Genomic DNA, 20,913 nt, shown 5'->3' on the forward strand with positions numbered 1-20,913 from the left:
ATTCCATTACGTTAATAATATTTGGAGGGGGGCCGTAGCTCATGATAATGCAAGTGCAACTTTAACACCAGCTTACACTTCTCAATCCCTCTCTCTTTTTGTATTTGTAGAAGTGTAAATGAAATAAACCTCTAGTTGTGCATTATATTCCCTACTGATGTTAAAGCAGCTCAATAAAATTATATATATATATATATATATATATATATATATATATATTTTTTTTTTCCCTGTCAGCATCATGAGTAAGATTGTACAAACAAAACTGCCCGAGTCAATTCATTCTTCTATTTAATCTATTCTCTGCATTGCGGTCAGACAGAGCTTTTGAAAAATATGTATACATTTGTTACATGTATTTACATGACATGAATGATTAAGCCTTAATTGTTCTTAAGATCGAGGTCAGATAATTTACAAGGCCATAATATCCCTCAGATCTGGGTCCTGTTTTCCACACCTGCAGGCTCCTATGTCACTTTCCTCTCTGTGCTCTTTTTATTTATTCCAGTGCTTCAAAGAAGCTAAGCTCCTATCTCTGGGTCTTTTTTTATTTTGGGGGGAGACAGAGATGGGGGATGGGAAGGGGCAGAGGGAGATAGAGAGAATCTAAAGCAGGTTCCATGCCCAGCATGGAGCCTGACGAGGGCTTGATGTCACAACCCTGAGATCATGACCTGAACTGAAACTAAGAGTCGGATGCTACCCAGAAGCCCCTCTCTGGGTCTTTGTAGAAGTCATTCATAGAGAATCCATAAATCTACATAGAAGTCTACCTAGACATGGTCATTCTTCACTGTTTCCTCCCATAACACAAACACAATCACATGTACACACGCTCTGTTTCACACACAGCGCCTATCCTTCAAACACCAGTCCCCATATCTCCTCTTCCAAGAATTCTTCCAGAATGTTCTCATGGTCCCTACCAAAGCCCAAGAGCACCTCCACGTATGTGTCACAGCACATATCACACTAATATAGTGACTGAATGCAATCAGCCCTTTCATGTCTGTCTCCTTGGTGAGATTTTAAGCTCCCAGGGGGCAGGGTATCCTGTGTCTTTGTCTGGGACTGACATATATGTTGAATTAAAAAATAATAAACATTTTAAAAATCAAATGAAAAATACTGTAACAAAACATTTTTAAGTTAGTTACCTATTGCTTACAGTTTGGTGCTTGTTTATAAACTTTGGGGGTAATGAATTTTGGTTGTAAATAAACTGTATTCATGAGATTCCTAATTTCCCTCTCTCTAATATATACATTATTATATTAAATATATTTAATAATAATAGAATAACATATGTAACATATATTACATGTCCATATAATATATATGCACAACATATACATGCATGGTTTAAAAATATACTTTCAGACATAGCTCTCGTGGAGAGAAGGCACCACAATGATACATTAAAATAAACTTGTAAGATTTCTAAAGCATTTCATTTATCAAGACCTCTTAAGAAATACTGACATATACATTAAAGTGGCATTCTGACATAGGTGTTTACTTTATACATCTCAGATATTGAGCTAAACGTTTGGTAAATAACATAAAGGAAGAAGAAATCAGTGAATTAGATTTTTTTTAATCTAAATTACCTTAGAATCCATGGAGAATATGAAATTACTTGTCAAAAACATCAGAAAAAAAAACTCTGTTACTCCTTTCCATGATATCTCAAGAATATACTTACACTATAAAAATAAGAACATGTATCAAACACTCAATATAATAGTACTAGAAATATTGATATTGATAATACTATTTGATTTGAAGATGAGATATTTGGATGTCATTTTAATGTGGACTCTTACTAGTTATACAACAGTGAAAGTGAGTCTTTCCTTTCTGGCATTAGTTCTCAACTTTGTCAATTAAGAAAAACAAAAAAAGAAGAAGAAGAAAGAGAGAGAGAGAGAGAGAGATAGAAACTGTCTGTGGCATCTGTGATACATGCTATAACATAGGTATGGATAAAATATTTTGACAGCAGATAGGAAAGAACAATTAATTCCACCACGGAGGGAGGGAGAAACAATGTCAGGGAGGGTCCTGGTGGTAGGAAACATTTAAGATGGACCTTGAAGGATAAGGTTAAAAAAAAAAAAAAAGTGGAAGAGCATTTAAAGAACAATAAAATGCAACTTAAGGAAGGAGGGATGCATGCTTGCTTCGGCAGCACATATACTAAGGAAGGAGGGATGGTTTGAAAAATAAATGGAGATTTCCAAGATCAGAACATCATCCAATTTTCCCCCCTCTCTCTTTTTTCTTCTGGGAAACAGCATGGAGTTTCCTCAGAGAGTTGAAAATAGAGCTATCCTACGACCCACCAACTGCACTACTGGGTATTTACCCTAAAGATACAAACATAGTGATCCGAAAGGGCATCTGCACCCAAATGTTTATAGCAGCAATGTCCACAATAGCCAAACTATGGAAAGAACCTAGATGTCCATCAACAGATGAATGGATCAAGAAGATGTGGTGTATATAAACACAATGGAATACTATGCGGCCATCAAAATACCCCAAATCTTGCCATTTGCAACGATGTGCATGGAACTAGAGGGTGTTAAGATAAGCAAAATAAGTCAATCAGAGAAAGACAATTATCATATGATCTCTCTGATATGAGGAATTTGAAAGGCAGGGTCGGGGGTCATTGGGGTAAGGGAAGGATAAATGAAACAAGATGGGATCAGGAGGGAGATAAACCATAAGAGACTCTTGATCTCAGGAAACAAACTGAGGGTTGCTGGAGGGAAGAGGGGGTGGGAGAGACAGGGTGGCTGGGTGATGGACATCGGGTTGGGTATGTGCTATGGTGAGTGCTGTGAATTGTGTAAGACTGATGATTCACAGACCTGTGCCCCTGAAACAAATAATATATTATATGTTAATTAAAAAAAAAAAACTAAAGAAAGAAAGTCATATAGCAGACTACAAGGGGTATATGGGATGGATGAGTGTGTGTGTGTGTGTGTGTGTGTGTGTGTGTGTACATGTGCTCCCTGGGGGTCCATGAAGGGGCAGTTTAAGAAGGGAGAACATGTGTAAAGACAGAAAAGGAAAAAGAAAAAGATGAAGAAGTGCTAGAATGCTTAACCATCTTCACTATCATGCTAAATACTGTGAGTCTGACTTGTGTCTGGAAAAAAAAAATTGGCAAGGTTTGAACAGAAAAGTGATGTGAGCATCTATGATTTTATGGAGCCTTGAGGAAGTAGAAAGATGCTTCCATAAAGCAAGTCATTAAAAAAGATGATTCTTGTCCTAAGCAAACTTAGGGATAATTACAGAAAACGATGCAAATGGGAAGGTTATATTACATTATTTTTGCATTAGTGAAAACATGTGAAAATCTCTACAGCTCATCTTTTTAGAATATCTTTCCCAACTTGAAAATAGCCAGTCTAACTCAATTAGGATGAGAGCATGCTTAGCACAAACATACGGAGGGACATTATCCTCAGTTTAATAAAGGTATGCAAGCATTATGATATCTCCCTCTGTGCCTAAGTTCCAAAAATCTTAATGGAGTAAGGCGAGTTGTATTTTACAATATAATACCTGCGTGTCTGATTTAATGGAATCAGAATACATGAAATGAAAGAGAAAGACGGAATTTAAAATTTGGGATTCTTTTCGAATTGGCTTCCCAAGCATCTGTCTTTATTGTCACAGGGCCCCAGAGATATTTTAGAAAAATAAATTACATATAATTTGAAAAACAATGAAGATTTTCACCAAGGTGAGATAGCAGCCTCTTAAATGCGCTAGGTCTTTGAAAATTGATCTTTCATGGCTCTCACTCTGTTGAAAATTCCCTGAAAGACTTCAGAATGATTTTTTTTTTCTTTATGAGAACAGAGATTTCAGAACATTTGTAGCTGAAGTTATTCCTATGGGTTAGTTAGTTCTAACAAAACTGTTGGCAAAGGTAATATAAATATACAAGTTCTACATATGGTATTTGGATAAGCAAAATGTAGAATATTTTTCTAGCACTTGTAGAATGTTAAGGCACTGAGCACAGGAAAACTGTAAATCTTTTCTCACCTGTGAATTTGCATTATTGACTACTCTTCACTTATTAAAATATGAAACATTGCCTTTTCTGCAGTTTCAAATATTACATATTTTACTTACAGGATAAGATAAGATATCAGGATATCAGATATCAGATAAGATATTAGGATAAGATTTCTGCATACTATGCATATCATTATGATATATATTATATAGTATATACACATTTGAAACTTTGTAATTATACAGTTAAAATTTGGAAGCCATAAAAACTTGTTTATCCTCACAATAATCTTACTGATTGAAAAAAAAAAAAAAAAAGCAAAGCCCTCTAGTGGTGAAAACTACACACAGTTCCATGACAAGTCCTCAAATTCTCTATTACTATTTTAAAAAATAATTAATTAACGTATTTGTTACATTGTTAGTATAAAACCCACTTTTTTTCAAAGTAAGACTTTTTCTTTTCCCGAGGTCTAACTGAATCAAAAAGTGGAACAACTGTGCCATTTAATTTAATTTCTTTCTTTTTGTTAAAAATTAATTTATTTAAGATTTTATTTATTTATTTGACAGGCAGAGAGAGAGAGGAGGAAGCAGGCTCCCTGCTGAGCACAGAACCAAATGCGGGGGTCGATCCCTGAGATCATGACCTGGGCTGAAGGCAGAGGCTTTAACCCACTGAGGCACCCAGGTGCCCCCATTCAAGTTAATTTCATTAAGAAAGGGATTTTTAAAAATATTCTAAATAACATGAAAATTATGAGTGTATAAACCACATGTTCTGAAATGCCAAGATCTAATATGTGGAGGATGATGTGTGTGGATTTTAGAATATATGATTAATATATGATTTTCATATATGTGAACCAATAATTAGGGAATGATGACTAAATCTTTTGGGTAACTTGTAATATCTAGCCATTCAACTTTTTTTTTTTTTCTTCAGAAGACTAGGGCTAAACATTAACAGAACTATACAAGGAATGTTCATGAAGTAACAGAGCAAAAGCAGGCATGTATATGTACTACAATAAAGAGGGAAATATGGTGAATAGTGGCAGATACCACCGTATAAAGGGGACAGGCAAAGAAGGCCTTGTATTGGCCTTTTCTTCTCCTTTCTTTCTTTCTTTCCTTCTTTCTTCCTTTCTTTCAGATTTTATTTATTTGAGAGAGACAGCATGAGTCGGGTTGGGGGGAAGAGGGAGGGAAGGCAGAAGGGGGAAAGGTGAAGAGAGATGGAGAAGCAAGACTCCGCAGGGACACGGAGCTGGATCCCAGGACCCTGCGATCATGACCTGACCTAAAGTCAGATGCTTAACCCACTGAGTTACCCCTGCTTTGCCCTTTTCTAAAGACTTCTAGAGAAGCTAGAAAGACTGATTTATATGTGAAATTTACAGATTTTTCAAGCATTGGTGCCATTAAAAAGAAAAAAAAAATGACCATGCAGGTTGACCCAAATCTGTACGCAGGCATAATTCACTACACACATCACCATTTTGAGACCTCGGGCTCAACAGACCCCATGTTCTTACATGAACGCACCACAGGGTTACGCTCCTTTCATACAAATGAAAAAAATATTTTGGACAAATCTTCCTCAAAATTAAAATACCCGAATTAGCCTTTCTCAAATAATAAATAAACACAGGGCATCCTACTTGCCTGACGGTCATTGTCTCTCTTAAAATATTTTTTCTCAACCCTGTCCTGCCTCCTCACATGTAGTAAGATGTGCCCAGAGAGTCATACTTGCCAGGCCTGTGGCATCAATATCTTACCATACAAGGATTTGTCTAGTTTCTGATATATGCGCTGTTCTAACAGATACACTACTGAATATTGTTACTGTTTAAAGCGAGTCAATTTCCCAACATCCATATTTACTAGTGGTAAACAAAAATTACCCTCAGTCCACCTCAGAATAAGATGTGACACTGAGGTGTCATTGCATGTTCCAAGAAACTTTCCTATTACAAGCTGCTTTAAACAATTGCTTAGCAAACAGGGTCGGTGTGGGGCTAGTTAGCTTTGACTCAACCGTCAAAAACAACAGAGTCATTATCTGATTCTCCAAAGTAGCCTGGGTATACACTACAGTTATGTGAATGTAGGTATAAAAGAGAGCTGAGTTTCTGAGCTAGGAGAAGAGTGAAGTTTTAATGCTGAAAAGTCAGAAAATACCGATTTTCTAATGAGTGTTTTTCTTCCCAAGCTCCTCAGAGCACTCCTTTCCCTTAAACTCCAAATGCTCTGGCATGAGCCCTCGAGGTCAAGAACAAAACCTACTACTTAAGACAGCATGATAGATAGGATCTCCAGGAAGCAATTCAAAGGAAAAGTTTCTGGGTAATAACACCAAATGATGGTAGGAGGTGTGCCTTTAATGAAAATGTAAATGAAATGACTTCTCATTGTTTTACTTTTTATACCCTGATCAACTTTTTCCATCTTTTTAGCCGGCATGTGTGCATTCCTTTTATTCATAAAATTGGAGGCCGCCGTGAAAAGTGAGCTAAGTAGACTCTCCTTCCGCAGTCTCAGATAAAACAATGAACAGCAAAAAGCACTGAAGAGCCGAAACGGGAGAACGAAAGCGGTGCCCTTCACAGTCCCAAATTGGAAAGGCATCAGAGAAAGAAAAAGAGGGTTTTACCTTGGGTCCTTACGGATCCTTAGATTTGCAGTCCTGCCTTGGGATGAAGTAACAAAGCGAAGTAAAAAAAGTCCTCATATTTTCATAAATAAATTTGAAAGCATTATGTGGACAGGGACTGAGGGAGGGCTCCAAAGTATGGGGAGGACTGCAGAAGAGCAGACGATAGAACAAGGGAAGTGAGCAAGGGGCTGGGGGGTGGGGGTGGAGGCAGAAGCCCTGGGACCATGTGCAACTGAAGCATCAACAGGACACAGAAACACCTTTCCCACAGGCCTGTGATAACCCTGAATGCGGCAGGAGAGTGAACTGGAACATAACATCATGGATCCTAAAAAAGGAAAGCAGTAAATCCTGATTCCTCTCCATCCCCACCTCTGCTGCATCTCCCCCATGCCTTCAAGCTATGGAATTGTGGTGAGGATATGAAAGAAGCTCGCCTTCCCACCTCGGGGCTTGCCTGAGAAAATAAGTCGGACTGAGACACGACAGGAACACTGCGGAGGGGTTTGGTGGGGAGGAGTCACCCACATTGCTTGAAGCCCAAGGCAAGTTCCAAACAGAGCTGTTCAAGCTAAGCAAGATGAAAAAAAAAAAAAATTGGCATGGAAACCCTGTAAACGCTATTGTGGCAAGGGCTGGGGGAAGAGAAGAAACACGGAACACTCGCAGAAAAAGGTAATGAATTCCACTGGGAGGAAATAGAAGAAAATGTGCCCTGAATGTTTTGTGCTAAAGAAATATCTCATAAGATAAACCTACTCCATTATCTAGAGCAAGATCTCTGTCTACCTCTACAGATACATAGCAACCAATGGGAAGACATAGAGATGTAGATACATACAGAATAAAAGAGAAGAGAAATTGAAGCCAAAGAAACAAACTGAGTTCTGAAATACCATCGTGACCAAATTCATAAATGAAATGGAAACAGAAAGAGAAAAGATGTTACTGAAACTAAATTACTGACCAGGATAAAAAGACTTAGAAGTCCAAGTTTAAATACAGAATTTTTGGACTACTCAGCATTCTTCATCAGGGTGTGGCAGTGAAGAAGGGCAAGCTTCTGGCCCCCAAACTCCAACCATGGCCCATCATTCTCCTTCTCCCATTTCAGTCTTCCTTACACCATGAGGGGCCTCAAAAGCATTTAATGTTGATACCCTAACCCATACTTCCAAGCTTTGGCTCTTTATAGTCTCTGCAAACAGTCACTTTTGGCCATTCCTTGGGCCCCAATGTACCAGGGATCTGGTCTTCTCTCAGAAAGAAAGATCATGACTGGAAGCTACCACAAGTCTTCAGACATTTTGGAGTTGATAGCTGGGAATGGCAAGTTCTAGGGTCCTGGGGTGTGATCTAGATACAGGATATGATCTAGATACATACACAAGCTGGACTTGGATGCTGGGTCCCAAAAGGCAGCAAGGGGAGGCTGAACAGGTGCCCTCAAACACAATGTCCAAAGCAAGCACCTCATTTGATGAGTTCTGAAATTAGAGAGGAATTGCAGAAATTAGAGAGGAAACAATAGTAATAGAGAGGGGGAAAATGCAAAGTGGATATCCATCGTAGGGAATGTTGGTTTTCCTAATAGGCTTCATTATTATAAAACAGAAAAAAACCAATGTATTCAAAAGGCTAATTTCTCTGACAGAAAGGAGCTAGTTTGTTTAAACCACACAATGTGCATCCGTAATACCTGTTAGTTAGCAATTGCCACTAAGAAATAACCAGCACTTCAAGGACAGGCAGCCGGGCAGAAGGGGCAAGTTAAGTTCAAGTGAGAAAAATCAAGCTGGTATCAGAACTTCCCCAGATCAATATCAAATGATGGAAGACGGAACAGCAATGTGTATAAAGTTCTGGGAGGGACAAAGTGTCACCCACGAACCTCCTCCCCAGCCGAACTGCTGCGTGGTATGAGGACAACAGACTGAACTTCTTTACCCTCAAGAACCAAAATATCAAACAGCAAAATTCACCAACCCAGAAGATGACAGGAAAAGACATGAGAAAGGATCAGAGCAATACTCGGCGGCCAGGTCCACACATCTTGAAGGAGAAAATACATTACCAGAGCATTTATAAAATTATCCGTCAAGTAGAGAGACAACAGAGTGGCAAGCAGCTAAGAACACAAAGACCACAGGATCTCTTGAACACTTCTTTAAAAGCAAACATACAAATAAAAACAAGCAAAAATTGCTTGACAATATACTTGACAACACAGGATCTCATTAAACATGGAAAAGGATTTCAAGTCCACTTTTGTTTTTTATTTTTTATTTTTTTAATTTTGAAGATTTTATTTATTTGTTTATTTATTTATTTATTTGAGAGAGCACAAGTCAGGGGTGCTGGCAGAGGGGAAGGGAGAAGCACACTCTCTGCTGAGCAGGAAGCCTGACACAGGGTTTGATCCCAGAACTCTGGGATCATGATCCAAGTCGAAGATAGTTGCTCAAAACTGACAGAGACACCCAGGCGCCCCCACTTTTGCTTTCTATATTTCCTAATCATCAAGCAACAACATTAGAATTTAAACTAAATTCGTTAATTATGCCACTTATGTGAATTTTAAAATATGCACGTGAGACTATGTATCGTCATGAGGATCCACGCAGGAAAAGTTCCAAAGCATGCACAGGGAGATAGGTAGCAACTTCAAGAGGAAAGAGGAGGTTCGGTTGGGAGCAAGGGACTCAGAGGTTTTGTGGTTCCTTTTCAGTTTAAACAGGGAAAAGCAAATTCCAAGGCAGATAGAGCAAACCAGAATATCTATTAAATCTGTTTCACTGGTACTATGCGTTTTATTGTTTTCTGTAGTCTTCCATATGTTTCGAAGTGTTCAAAATTAAAAATGTTTTCAAATGCAAAGCCTACAAAGTATTTTAATTTGCCTTACCATGTAGCAGCTCTGAACATTTTTAATATATCCTATGTGATGTTATCAATACATGCGTTCTATGTCAAGAAAACAAAGAAACAGAAAGAGAATCATGGCAACCTTCTTTAGCAATGATGCCTGTCAGTCAAAGAGTTGTAAAATATGTTTCCACTAAATCATGTTATTTAAAATGTGTTGCAAACAACAAATACTATTCATAAAGACACACGGTTTCAAATTCAGAAATAACTACAATAAATATATTTGGGAATCAGAAGAAAGTTGATGCATTTACTCTAAAATGTTTATTTTGTCTAAAGCAATGGACATATTTATTTATTTATTTATTTATTTATTTATTTTGAAGATTTTATTTATTTATTTGACAGAGAGAAATCACAAGTAGATGGAGAGGCAGGCAGATAGAGAGAGAGGGAAGCAGACTCTCTGCTGAGCAGAGAGCCCGATGCGGGACTCGATCCCAGGACTCTGAGATCATGACCTGAGCTGAAGGCAGCAGCTTAACCCACTGAGCCACCCAGGCGCCCAATGGACATATTTATACTGTCCTTAAGTAGAGCTTCATAATTTGAAGTTAAGTCTCGTAATGGGGGAACTCATCCAGGATCTAGGCTTTACATTTGAGATTGCTAAGGAGACATTCTATGACATGAATAAGTAGAATCTGACTTGGGAATATGTTTGACAACACGGATGTAGTGACAGGGAGACATGTGTGTTACCTCAGCTCCTTGACTGACTAAGAGCCTGTGAAGATGCACTGGGTAGGAAATCTGTCATCTGCTTAACATCGAATGATCTGTCTGTTAAATTGCAAAGCTTCTGCTAGACAATGTGGTTGGACGTCTTGTGAGATGAGAAAGAGACCAGCAAATACATCTTCAGATTGAATATGAAAAGTTTTTGAAATTGATTTAATTATTGTACTCATCTGAACAATTCTAGTACTTTTGGAAGACAGTGGAGTGGTGGACATAGGTATTTCTGCTTTCCCTCATCTTTAACTGGTGCTTTCTGGGCTTTGCACACGTTATGGGCTCCATGGAGAATGCAACTTCAGAGCATGTCTTTGGCCATCCTTGGAAAACTGTTACAACAGCTTCAGAAATACCCAAATCCTATAAGCCTAGGTGTGGCTAAAGTTGCTAAACTATGCTAAACTACACAGCCACTGATTTCTCAGCAGGGCACAGGGAATGCCTTCCATTCTGAAATCACATATTGTTCCAGAAAACAAAAATGTGTAAGGGAATTCTGTAGTTGAATCTATAGAGAGAAAAATGGAATTTAAATCTATTAATATCTCAATTTCATAGGAGGGTCCATAGGTCGAGAATTTTTGGAGACAAAAAATAATGGATGACCAGTATTTCCAGGAGGGTACTCAAAGAAACAATGGTTGGTATTGAGGTAGCATGCTGATAGAGGCATGAAATCCAAATTTCCTCCCCATAGAGAACAATATTATTCCTTAATAGTTAATTCTTAGTGGCTAAATCCAATAGACAAAAGAGCAAAAAGCAGAGGAATTGGGGGGAATTTATTAAGGGTGAAGGAACATTAACACCTGTCCTGTTTCCCTCCTAGCAGAGTCCTAGATGTTCATCTCCTCCTTCCTCTCTTGGGAATGTGAAATGAATGGAAGAGTTTGGAAAGACCAAATATACAGTTGTTCCTTTTGGCTTTCTCCAGCGAGTTAGTTACATGCAGAGTGTGTTCTCTGCATGTAACTAACACACTTGTTCAGCTCCAAGTGCAAGGAAGGCATCTCCTGGCCTCCACTGTGTGGGGTAGAGCTGGTAAGTACAGGGATTCAGGATTCGGACTAATGGATGCTTTCAGGCAGTGGTGCACTGTTAAATGGTTAACAACCAGATCTTCAGGAGGAAAATGGTCCCCGCTATATGTCATTAACTAAATTCTGTGGTGTGCATCCTTCCACCACAGGTCTTTGTAAGCTACCAACATGGTGTCCCTGAGCATGGAACTGGGAAGGTATGTGAACAACGAACTCTCACAGCTCCTAGGAGTTGGCTCTGGCACACCACTGCACTGAAGTCTCATTCTTCAAGCGGCCTTTTATCAGTAACTGAAGTATTTTAGCTTCAAACTGCTTACGCTGAATTTCTCAATTGGTTTAAAGCCTGGGTTGGCAAGAGGAGTGCTAAGTATTTGTCTCCCTCAAACAGTAAAATATACAGAGGTCTCATACAGGGACCATTTCTAATGTACCTTTCAGCTCTGTGAGTAATAGAATAATTGAACCCTGGGAAATAGCAAATGAAAATGTATGAATACAATTGATTTGATGATGGTGCGGAGATATTTCCTTATACATAAAATAGTCTACATATGCAATCTTTATTCAAGTAATAATACAGGCTCTTTGTTTCAAAAAATCATTTGGCTACTACAAAGGTAAATGTAGATTGTTCTCATAGAACAAAAATATAAAGTCCTTCTATTATTAATCTCAAATATTTCTACTGAAATTTTTTGGATGTGCTTTCTTCACAAACATATGGTAAACTCATAATAAAGACTTAATGAAATAAATTCCCAAATAGTTTAGTATTGAAACATCAAGCACAAAAATATCTCATATGTATGATATGTCAACAACTGACTATTTAAGTTGATTCTATTTATTTATATTAGACACATATTAGACACAAAAATTACCTAAGTGGTTATTTTCAAAATGATAAAAAGCTACTTTGGTAAGGTATATATAAAAGTCAACCTAAACATGTCCCTTTTAGAGCTTATTTGTAGTCACAGTTAATTACTGGATTTCAGATGTTGAGTTCTGTACTCACAATTATTTTTTCCCCTATTCTGGTGTATTTGATATATAAACTCCCCCCCTTTCCACCCCCAAATCATTACTACCATTAGAAATTCTTCTACTTTCTTTGGAGCTCAATGTGAAGAGAAGGTATTAAAAACAAAACAAAACAAAACACAGTTGTTGTTTTTTTTCATATAATTGCTACCACCATTCAACTTCACATCTATTAAGGGCAGCTATAAGAAGTGAACAGATAATTGAGCCAGACGAACAAACACATAACTTTTAGTTACACAATTAAGTTTCCTCAGGTGACTTCTTCTTCCATGATGCAGAGGTAGTATAGTAGGAGATTTCCAGTCAGCAGAAATTAAAGTACAATAAAACTGTAATTGTGTGGTAAGTAAGATCCAAGAGTTCATTCCTGTAGGAGTTGGTCATGATACTAGAAGGACAGCCACACAAAATCATGAAGTGCCAGTTGAAGGTTGGTGCCCCCTGGGGGCAGCTGTGCCCTCTGTCTCAACTGTGGACTGGGGGCAGAGGCTGGATTTCAAGACTTGTTGGGACTTCCTAGATAACAACAGTAATTTGGGAATCTCCTGATTAGCAGGCACCTGTGTCATCCCTCATCCACAGAGTTGGTAAGGATGAATACTAAGGCCATGAGGACTTCCCTTGACTTGCCTGGTTCCCCAAGTGAGGGTCTCATTCTTCTTTCCATCTTCAGCCTCCTCCTCATTTGATCACCTTCATTTAAATATATGCATTGGGCTGACGATGAAAACCAACTTTCAATCACTATCATCCAAATTTGCATTATCATGGGGCATGTAACTGCATGGTTTTATTGCATTATGTTTGATTCTAGGGTATTCTAATAGATAATCCCACAGACCATTTCCCTGAGTTTTCAGATTATAAATTAAATTAAGAAGTGCTAGGGGGGAAAATGAAGCATTAAATGGATCCTCAAGTATTTCTAAACTACTTCTTCTACCTTCCTTCCTCTAATTTTTTTTTTTTTTGCTAATTTGTGTGAAAGTGTCTATATATGTCCACCTCCTTCCATACTTTCTTTACACACTAAACTATTATTCAGTACCATAAAAATCTTTTTTAAGAATTTCAATTTCGGAACTCAAGAAAAACCATCCATTGAAAATTCCTGTCAACAAAATTAATTTCTCATCCTCTGATAATGGGTACAATTCAATTTTATGGACTTAATGTCAACAGGCCAGCATATACAATCATTAGTAGAAACTGAACATTTTTGTCATTAAGTATCACATTATTAAACACTCATCATTGCCACAGCCCAAAGTTACCATGAGCAATAAATGAGCAAGTTAAGGGGAAATGCTGGTAGATTGTATATTGATGAAAAATAAAGGAAAATGTGAATAATAAGAAGCACATCTCTTTTGCTTTTTGAAGTTTCTGAAATTTTCCTGTCCTTCTATCAGCCTTTTGTCTATGTTTAGGCTCCACTGATGGATGGCTCAATATATTTTGGTATGTTTTTCACCTTTTATTTTTTTACTGGCAGTGGCATCTTCAACACCTGTGCCTTCATCATCATGGGTCTCAAAGGGAATGCAAAAGTTCACAAACAAAGGCAGGCACCTTGCTTATAAATATAAATATTACTCAAACTTATCATTAAAATACCATTTTTCACTGAGAAAATAGCAAAAGTGAAATTTTTTTTTTTTTTTAACAAGATGGCCTTGGCAAGCATGTAACCTAAATGAGCTATTCGATTTAGATAGTTTGGTGGACAATGTTTTATCTTCTTAAATTTTTTTAAAGATTTTATTTAAAATCTTTAAATTTTATCACAGAGAGAGGGAGAGCACAGAGGAAGAGAGACTAAGAGAAGCAGACTCCCCACTGAGCAGGGAGCCCAATATGGGGCTCAATCCTAGGACTCTGGGATCCAGTGGCTTAACCCACTGAGCCAGCCGGGTGCCCTTGGTGAACAATGTTTTAAGAGAATATAGAGAGGCTGCTTGGTCTCAGGATGAACAACTTACACACAGACTTCTGCGTGCATTTATGTTACCTACCTGGGGCACCATAAAAACCTTTGTGGGGAGCATATAATAGGCTACTTCCAGTGGATAACTGGGTAATTTTAAATTAATCAAAGTGAAAAGTAAACACACCATTCGCCCTCAACACTATAACTGGGACTCACATTAACTGTCCGTATGTATCTATATACACATTTTCTTTCTCATGTTCACTAAAGTACTATTTGTAATATAGGTACATACATGTCAACAGAGATACACTCCCATCAGGAATATAAGAATGCTAATCTACATATCATTTGTTAAAACACTGTGCATAAAAGGCAGGAAAAAACAAAAACAAATTCTCACCAACTAAAACAAAATAAGATGAAAATACCAAACAAAATAGAATGCTCATCAATAGGGAACGGGAGTATACGTAGCACAGCTCTTTAAAAAAACTAATAAAGGAAGGTTTGCATGTGCTGATAAGCCTGACATAAAAAATTAAGAACCTGTATTATTAAACAAGAACAAAAATATGGGACAGTGTATACAGTGAGATCACGGTTCTTCTGAAAAGCCTTTAGGAATATTCTAAGTTGGAGACTAATGTATCCTTTTTACAATTCAAATGCAGTGAGCTTTTCCTTTAGCCTTTGGATGGATTCACTATGATTGAACACCAGATGAAGTAACTAGCTTGCATTTAAATTCCATGCTATATACATATATACATATATAGACATATATATGAGAATAATAATGCAAATGTGTACATTTATAAATACTAGAATCACACTCAATTCAAAGGGATTCTTATACAACTTTGGGGAGCACAGGGATCACTGGGACTTGATTCTTATCAATAGACAAGAATTTTTTGCCCCTATTCTTGAACCCCTTGACAGTGAGCTGACACAATAGTTACACCCGCTGCCTAATATCCTTTGTTATGCTAAATCTACATACCTAGTTAAATTCCATTAAGTTGAAGAACTTACATTGGAAATCCTCTGCAAATAATACTCCCGTGTTTTAAAAAAAGAAGGGGTGTGTATGTGTATGTGTGTGTATGCAGGGAGGTTTTGGAGAAGAATACGCAATTCCTCGGAGACAGTAGGACTTACCACATTCTCAGATTTGGGAATATAAAGAAAAGTATACTTTTTTGGTATATCTTTTTGTATGTAAATGTGTACCATGTGTATGTGCCATTTAAATTAAAAAAAAAAAAAAACCATAGTATACACCCTTAGAGAAACAAAGCTTCTCTACCAATCTCAGAGGACCAAATTCCTCTAAGATTATGGAGCCGTGTCTCATGTCAAGAGTACTGCTCACCATCTATCTGACTCAGGCCTTGATGTAGGGTGACCGCATTCCACAAATAATTATAAATCAAATGTACAACCCTGCGGATAAAAGCCCAAAATCAATTCAGTCATTTAATGTCACTGGTACGGATGTCCTCTCTTCAGCCTTTCTAGACCCCTGGGACATGTCAGACTCCTCATACTTAGGTGCTTCTCCTGGTTGCTGAATCACTCAGATAGTTGCTAATTTCATGTCACTTTATCCTTGATGTCACAGCTAGAGTGACCTTTCTGAAATGGGGACTTCCTGGCTTAAACCTCCTCAGGGGCCCTCCCCCACAGTCTAGATAAAATCTAAACTCTTAAACGAGACTGTGAATTGTCCCCTAACAAACCCCCTTCTCTTCCTCAGCAAAAGAATACTGAACTAAGAAAATAAGCAGGACACGGGCCACCCTCTCCCAAAAGTCTGCATTTCCTAGGCTCTTGTGTAACCAGTAGATGCGATGTACAATGAAGGCCTAGCCGATGGAAGGTAAAGTGTACAACTTCCGGGAAACATCCTTAGGGGAGGAGATTTTGATTTTACTCTCCCGTATGCTCCCTGGAATGCTGACATGATGGTAGGCTGGCCATCTTGGATCACAGAGTAGCAGGTGTGCTGGACCACCTACCTCACATGAGAGAAAAGTAGACTTCCAACTCATTTAAACTCCTGCTATTTTGATAATGAATCCCTCAGAGTTGAATCCTAATTTGAGTGAATATAAAACACGTTATATGATCTGATCTTTCAACTTCCTCTTTTACTACTCCTACGATTGCCTCTATACAGTGGCTATGTCTAATTGGCACTTCCCAGAGCACATCATGCTATTTGTTACTTCTGTGTATTAGTATATGATGGCTCATTTGTCTGAGAGAGTCTGCTCCTACCTCTACCCCTTTGCATGGAAACTGGAAAATGGACGTATTAGAAGACCAAAATAGTCTTTTTATCCCCCCAGTACCTAACACATTGTAGTATGGCTGTAGAAAAGATCAGAACAAATTTAGAGCTGAAGAAAATCTCCTTAACCTTCTCCTACCCGCACTGGCCCAGGAGGGGAAAAAGAGAGAAAATGGACTTAGAAAGAATACAATGCAGAGAAAAAGTAACCTCACATATAAGTATCTTCAGAGAGAGACAGAGAATATACTGCATCCACTAAAAAAGAATGTTGTCCTATGAAAATATGTAATAAAAAATAAGAAAGAGCTTCCACGTAGTTAACATTTTATTACCCTATTTAAAACTCCAGTAAAAGGGACAGAGGATAAAGCCCAGAAAGCAGGACAGAATGACTGAAAATGGAAAATAGGAAAGAGAAAGATGAAAATATTGGTATATTAACCTAAAACACCCCATAGTTCATTTCTAGAAAGGTAGATTTCAGAAAGAGAGAAGAAAGGAATGAGGAGAATTATCAGAAACATTATACATGAACACATCTCAAAAAGTCAATGATCTTTAGTGTGAACTTACTGTTCACACTTACTGTTATACATGTATTCATTCTTTAACTCATGAGTACCAGTCATCTTTACTGACCACATACCTCCTCTGAGAACATAGGCCAGCCACTGGAGAGCAAAAGATGAGTAAGATAATGTTTCTGCCTCCATGACCTTATTCTATAGAAGAAAACAGGCATATAAAATGGTAGTTGCATACAATGACAGTAAGAACAACCACAAAAGTCTGTGAGAGCTCTGCACGGGGACGAGAGAAGTCCCTAATCCATCCCAGACTCAGTTTGGAATTTCACAAAGTGATACTTCCATGTGACCATTTATGGGTTAATACTACATTTTTTTAACTTTTGATATTCTTTTAAATCATTCCCATAAAGTGAATTTTGGTGTTTAAGACTAAAAAAAAAAAAAACTTCGATAATCTATGTATCCCAAAAGCCATTGGGCAAAACCAAATAACACCACTGCTTTTTAATTTTTATTGAAGGATAACATATGTAGAGAGACAAGCATAAAAATCCTAAGAAAAGCTCAACGAATGGTTTCCAAGGTAAACACACCCATGTGACCCACACGGAGACCAAGGATCTAATACTGCTCCCACTCGGGGAGATGCCTCAGGGTCCCTTCTAGTCACTTTCTTCTCCTAAGTGAAACCATCTTCAGGACTCCTAATAGCAGAGATTAGTTCTATCCTTGAACTTATTAAAAATGAAATCTTATCTCATATGCACTCTGTGTCTTACATCTTCAGCTGAATATTTAGTATGAGAAGCGTCTTTTTTAAAGACTTAAAAACATTTAAACATTTTTTAAATTAAATATTTTAATAAAATGTCAGTTTTATTTTAAATAAACTTTTTTTAAGGAACATTTTTAAAATGACTGAATTTTTGTAAAAACAATAGTACAAAGAGTTGCCATATAACCTCACACTCAGTTACCCCTATTACTAGAATCTCGTATTCCTGTGGTAGGTACATTCACCAAAATTAATGAACTGATATCGAAACATAATTATTAAGTAAAGCTTACATTGTACTGGGATTTCCTCAGTTGCTCCTTCATGTCCTTTTTCTGTCCCAGGGTCCCATCTAAGATCCATTATATCTTGTCATCATGTCTCCTTAGGCTCTCTTGGTTGCTAGTTTCTCAGAATTCCCTTGTGCTTCATGACCTTGCCAGTTTTGAGGATTACTGGTCAGGCATTTTGTGAAAAGGTGGCTCAACTGGATCTTGCCTGATGTTTTTCTCATGGTTAGATTCAGGAAATGTATTTGGGTGAAGAAGACCAAAGAGGTCAAGTGCCATTCTCATCGCATGACATTGAGGGTATGTCCTATCAGCACTGACTTCCCATGCTTGATTTTGAGCTAAAGCACATGGCTTCAAGTAGTGCCTGTCAGGTTTCTTCACTATAAAGTTACCCCTCACCTCCTGTTTTCCCTTCTCCTTTCATACCATACTTTCTGGAATCAAGTAACACATCCCAGGAAATAACAAGTTTATATGATTCCAAAGTACAAATCATAACTACTATAATACTATCGTAACTACTATAATATAGAATATAATAATATAGAATCTTGCATGAAAGTGACATTTACAATGGATCCAATTTATGATATCCACAGAGTATCAGCCCAAAAAACAGTGACACCACTGTAAATAGTTTTTTTCCCACAAAATTATTTAAATTGACTGTCAAATAACTTGATCTTACTATTAATGTACATATATGGAAAGAGTCTTAGATAGATTCTAAAGAGGCCAACTGAAAACTAGAAAGCATTGTACAAAAATCATTTGGAAATCTGGCTTAGCCAAATTTTGAATGATTTGTTCACTTTTCTTTCTCTTTGCATGTATAGGCTTGGTTACAGGGTTTCTAAAGAAAATTTCCAAAAATTTACACCATATAGTATTAAGGGTTGATATTGCAAATACAGAAGAGTGCTGAGGGGATTTTTTTCATAGAAGATTAAGGTAGATCACATAATTTATTAACAAGTACTTTATGAAGCTATATTCAATAAATGTTATCACCATTTGTAAGTCTAATGAGAAGTATGCCTAAATAATGTCTTAACTATTTCCTTAGTGTCATATAGAAAATATATTATTTATTTAACATTGCAAAAAATAACACAGCATATTTTGCTTACATGGTATTGCAATAACCTATCTTCAGTCTTATAATGACATTCAGTAATCTAAACTACCTGCCAAATAACCATAGGTTAGAATTATATCTGTTCATGTTATCCTTTTTTTAAATTTTAAATATTTTATTTATTTATTTATTTATTTGAGAGGGAGTAGGAACTGGTGAGGGAGGGGCTAATGGAAAGGGAGAATTGGACTCCCCACTGAGTAGGGAGCCTAATGCGGGGCTGGATCCCAGGACCTTGAGATCATGACCTGAGCCAAAAGCGGACTTTCTCTCTCTTATTTTTTTTTTTTTAAAGATTTTATTTATTTATTTGGCAGAGAGAGATCACAAGTAGGCAGAGAGGCAGGTGGGGTTGGGGGAAGCAGGCTCCCTACTGAGTAGAGAGCCCAATGCTGGGCTCGATCCCAGGACCATGAGATCATGACCTGAGCTGAAGGCAGAGGCTTAACTCACTGAGCCACCCAGGAGCCCCCAAAAGCAGATTCTTAAACTACTGGGCCACCTGGGTACCTCTGTTCACATTACTCTTAAACCAAGTATCTAACTTTGTTTTTTTTTTTTTTTTTAAAGATTTTATTTATTTATTTGACAGACAGAGATCACAAGTAGGCAGAGAGGCAGAGAGAGAGAGAGGAGGAAGCAGGCCCCACGCTGAGCAGAGAGCCAGATTCGGGCCTTGATCCCAGGACCCTGGGATCATGACCTGAGCCGAAGGCAGAGGCTTTAACCCACTGAGTCACCCAGGTGCCCCTATCTATCCTTTTTGACTGAAGTTTCAAAATAAGGTACTGGCTTATAGTCAGTAGTAATAGAAATGACAATGATTTTCAAAACTGATTCTATATTCCTCATCTATTCTTGAGGCAAAATGACCTTGATCTTCATGCTAACTTTGAATCACATGGTCTGCTTTGACTCATGCCCCATAAATATGAACGATCAATGTAAATTAGCAAGAAATATATTGCAATCTTCCTAGAAAAACTCATACTACTGAAATTCCATTATTAAAACTAATACACTAAACTTAAAAAGAGCGGGAGAAAACGTATTGAGACAGAGCTAAAATTTTCCCCAGATAGTTTATTTTCTACATGACTCAAAATAGATCTTTAAATCCATCCCAGGGGTGTGCTGAAGCAGTTTATTAATGGCTTATAAGAGCCATTTGTTGAATTTTCTGGAATTTGTGAATCTATTGTTAAAGTCATTACTAAAAATCAAATTATATAAACTGACAATATAATCATATTAAGAACGAAGGTTATGAATATTCAAACCCATCACTTCCTAACATTTTACTATTACGCATGTTCTTCAGCTCATTCACATCTAGTGTATATGCAAGACATTCTACATACAGTGTGCTACTGTGCACCATTTCCCAATTCCACACTCGGTGACACCAGGCCAGAAGCTTGAAATAAGCTACAGGGGTAGTATTTAGACCACAAAAATAAGAAAATGTTACAAACCT

The 20,913-nt window shown here is 37.5% G+C and overlaps 1 protein-coding gene across 7 annotated transcripts in view; it reads right to left on the reverse strand.

The window, feature by feature from the left end:
* The window catches only part of PRR16 (proline rich 16), a 191,163-nt gene that overhangs the window by 18,703 nt on the left and 151,547 nt on the right, over positions 1–20,913 (reverse strand). The window lies entirely within an intron of this gene.

The sequence above is a fragment of the Mustela nigripes genome, chromosome 12 (assembly GCF_022355385.1).
Source record: "Mustela nigripes isolate SB6536 chromosome 12, MUSNIG.SB6536, whole genome shotgun sequence".
In the NCBI taxonomy this organism is placed as follows: domain Eukaryota; kingdom Metazoa; phylum Chordata; class Mammalia; order Carnivora; family Mustelidae; genus Mustela; species Mustela nigripes.